General features: G+C 42.5%; 1 pseudogene; it reads left to right on the forward strand.

Moving 5' to 3' along the window:
- The first annotated feature begins 434 nt into the window (after positions 1 to 434).
- On the forward strand, positions 435 to 2869 carry LOC123082112 (probable leucine-rich repeat receptor-like protein kinase At1g35710; annotated as a pseudogene).
- Positions 2870 to 4139: the final 1270 nt, after the last annotated feature.

The raw sequence follows: 4139 nt of genomic DNA on the forward strand, positions 1-4139 counted from the left end.
TCAACATCTCCTTTATCTCCTCCACGACCTGACCAAAAGTTGATAGATTCCTGCATTCCTCATTGAGCATTGCCACCACCTCTTGATTATCCAGTTCCACTAACTAAAGTGTTTATGTTGGACGTGGCCTATGAAAAAGATTGACGGCGACACTTGCCAAATTCATGCCCCGGCAGCGCGACCGTGCAACCCTGTGTTACCAAACTCATTGGTGGAGAAATTAGTGGGCATGTAACGGTGGGTGCCTGATTTTACTGCACCAACATCTTGGCCTAACATTCCACGTTTGAACGGAACAAAGATACTCTATGATTGACCAATGCATAACAGCTAGCGGAGAGGGTGGTGATCCAAGCACATTTTGAAAAACTCTCCCATGATACATATATGCATGCGCCAACGGCCAACCCATTGCTCCCCACAAGCAAGTAAAGAAAAGTGTTGGTAGCATACACACATCCATCCAAACACATTCATCCGGCCATCACCAGTCCAGCACCCTGGCCTGCAGGCAATCCCATGGCAACCCAACGCATGCTCTTCCTCATGTCTTTGAGCCTGCTGCTACATCTATGGGCGGCTGAGGCCGCCGCCGGCCACACCGAGGAAGCACAAGCACAGGCACTCCTTCGATGGAAGTCCACGCTCCTCAACTCCTCATCTTTGTCCTCGTGGTCGTATGCCGCACCGACCTGTTCCTGGTATGGTGTAACATGTGATGACCATGGCCGGGCTACCCAGCTCAGGCTTACAGAGTCCAACCTCAATGGCACGCTTGACGCCTTATACTCTGTTGCTCTCTCTAGCCTCACCGTGCTCCAACTCTACGACAACAACCTCATCAACACCATACCAGTGAACATCTCCCTATTTCTCAACCTCGTCACTCTGAACTTGGGCGGCAACAACTTTGTTGGTCCCATACCCTACCAGTTCAGCAAACTCAAGCACTTGACGGACCTTGATCTGTCTATCAACATGCTATCTGGGCCAATACCATGGTCGCTCTCGATGCTCTCAACACTAGAGTTGCTGAAACTTGGACAGAACAATCTTAGCGGTGGAATCCCAGAGGAGCTCGGGGCGCTGCATAGTTTGGAAGTGCTTGACCTGAACAGCAACTCACTTTGTGGACCGATCCCAACATCACTTGGGCAGTTTTCTATGCTGGTATGGCTGGACATAAGTGGAAATCATTTAAGTTCAACCATCCCTTTTGAGTTGGGCAACCTTACTAGCCTCGTATACATAGACCTGTCCTGAAACGAGCTCTCTGGAGGTTTGCCCAAAGCCTTTTCCAGGTTGCAGTACTTGAAAATGTTTGCGATGGAGAATAACAATCTTAATGGAAACATTCCACACGAATTCTTCACAAACTGGACCGTCCTCGACAGTTTCAATATAGCAAACAACTCTTTCACCGGAAGCATCCCACCAGAGATTGTCAGGTGGGAGAATCTGTCTGGGTTGTACCTCTCTGGCAACATTTTCACCGACATGATCCCCACTGAGCTAGTAAGCATGCAATACTTGGAAATATTGGACCTGTCCAATAACCATCTTAATGGTGTGATACCATCAGAGTTTGGCAACTTCTCATCATATTTAAAAATACTGGACCTTAGCTCCAACCATTTGGAGGGCAAGATTTCTATTATTATCCCCAAGGCTTCTATCATCAGCTTGTCAGGAAACAGATTTACAGGCATCATTGACTGGAATTTCCGTCAGCTAAGTAATATGTTCTTCTTGGATCTATCGGACAATCTATTGTCTGGAGTTATCCCTAATTGCTTTTGGAGCTTGCCAAATCTTGCTTACCTGGATTTGTCAAGCAATGCTATTGAAGGAGAAGTTCCAATCTCAGTACACAATGTTGCTCCAGTGGATTCATTACATCTATCTAACAACAACTTCACAGGATGCTTTCCATCTGTTGTAAGGAACTTCAGAAACCTAAACACTCTAGATCTTGGTGGTAACACCTTTTCCGGTGTAATTCCTACATGGATCGGGGTAAGAAATCCATTCCTAAGGGTTCTCCGACTACGATCAAATGTGTTTCATGGAAGTATTCCTCATGAGGTTACTCAACTCATTGTTCTCCAAATACTTGACCTAGCTGAAAACAATCTTACAGGCGGCATACCAGTTAGTTTTGCCAACTTTACTCACAAGACATGGCCAGAAGAGATCCCACCATGGGAAGATATGAGCTATACATCCTACTCAATTGATGGCCAGCTTGACATAATCTTGAAGGGGCGAGATTATTACTTTCGGTAGAACAATTAGGCTTATGACTGGCATTGATCTATCAAGCAACTCTCTTTCCGGTGAGATCCCCGCAGAACTACTTAATCTTCAAGATATTCAGTTCCTCAACTTGTCCAGAAATAACTTATACGGTGGTATCCCAAACAACATTGGCAATATGACAAATATGGAGTCCCTTGATTTCTCTTGGAATGAGCTCTTAGGTCCCATTCCATCAAGCATATCAGACTTGATGTACTTGAGCTCACTTAATCTCTCCAACAACCTTCTTTCAGGAGAGATACCTGATGGCAATCAACTTCAAACACTCAATGACCCGTCAATTTATAGCAACAACCAAGGACTCTGTGGCCACGCTCTGAGCATTGCATGTACCAATGGTTCGAGTGGTACAACAACACCATACGGGGTAAAGGAACATCACCATGAACTTGATGTCGTCTGGTTGTACTACTCGGTGGTCGCTGGAATTGTCTTTGGTTTCTGGCTATGGTTTGGAACATTAGTTTTCTGGAAGCATTGGAGGTTCGCTTTCTTCCATTACATTGACGCTGTGCAGAAGAAAGTTATGAGGAAGATGAAGCATATATGATGGAACCCTGTCTGGAGTTTGGGAAAGTTCTCAAGCAGTTGCAATTATTTGCAATGGACATGCATGTATTATTACTGACGCCCTCCTTTGGTATCACCAATGAAGTGCAATTATCAAATCCTTTGTGCACAGGGTTGGCTAATAGTACTAGATCTAGTGATGAAGCCAGTTTCACACGTACTAGTATTGTGATGAGCAGAAGTTTTATTCTCTGAATTTATGTGTTACTAGTATTATGATGAGCAGAAGATTAAAATCGACACTTGTGAATGTAAAAGGCGCTTGATTGTTACTAGTATATGTCTGTTTTTAGGTTTAGTTGGTACATGTTGGTTCTCTCCCGCTCAATCTCGTTGTATACTGAGACCATCTATAGACTACAGTTTGATATATTTGCGTCTTTGCTGTAATAAAAAAACTTGGTTGTGTATTCTGTCTAAAAGTATGTAGTATAAAGTTTATTTTTTTGCATCCTATTGATTACAACCTCTCAGCAAGTCATTAATAAGATCACTTGAATTGAGACTGAATAGAGTAATATTTGCAGCCTTGTTTCTGTTTGTTTAGTCGAGAATGTATGGTTCTTTCACGGAATTCATTTCTTTCACACAATTGAAATTCGATATCCTGCATAGTTGCATTTACTGATACTTCATTTATTCTCATAGAAGGAAGTAAAGAATGTTTAAATTGCATTTTCCTGTGCACATCTAGGTGGCGTTAAAAAGGAATACTATGTTTTGAATGGTTTTTGGGCCTATTCTGTCTCAAATTGCTATATTTATCGATGCGATGGAGCAACTGGTTACTGTGGTTTGAAGACTGATTCGGCTGGTTGTTTATTTCTATACTCATCGACTTATCTGATTGCATGGCACGTAAAGATTGCACACATGGTTCTTGGTTCTGCTTAGGCAAAACTCAGTGGATAAAGAGTTGAATGAAGTTTTGTACGGGGAAATAGTGTTCCAGGATTCCTGAGAAAATGTAAAACTAATAGTTTGGAGGAAAAAGCAAGGCAATCCTCCCTCAGAATGAAATTGAGCTGATTTTCGCAAGTCAGTCTATCTGAATCTCTGAATTTTTCCATACTTTGAATATTTCTAGGATTCCATGGACCCATAGATGCTTGGGTTTAATTGTAGAAGAATAGAAATTCCTTCTGTTTAATTGCAGAAATGTAGCATCTCATCCTGTTAGTTGCAGAACTGTAGCAACAACTCATAATGTAGCAGAGACCTGTTTTTGATTTGTTTGCATGATTTTTTTC

Source organism: Triticum aestivum, chromosome 1B (assembly GCF_018294505.1).
Source record: "Triticum aestivum cultivar Chinese Spring chromosome 1B, IWGSC CS RefSeq v2.1, whole genome shotgun sequence".
Taxonomy (NCBI): Eukaryota; Viridiplantae; Streptophyta; class Magnoliopsida; order Poales; family Poaceae; genus Triticum; species Triticum aestivum.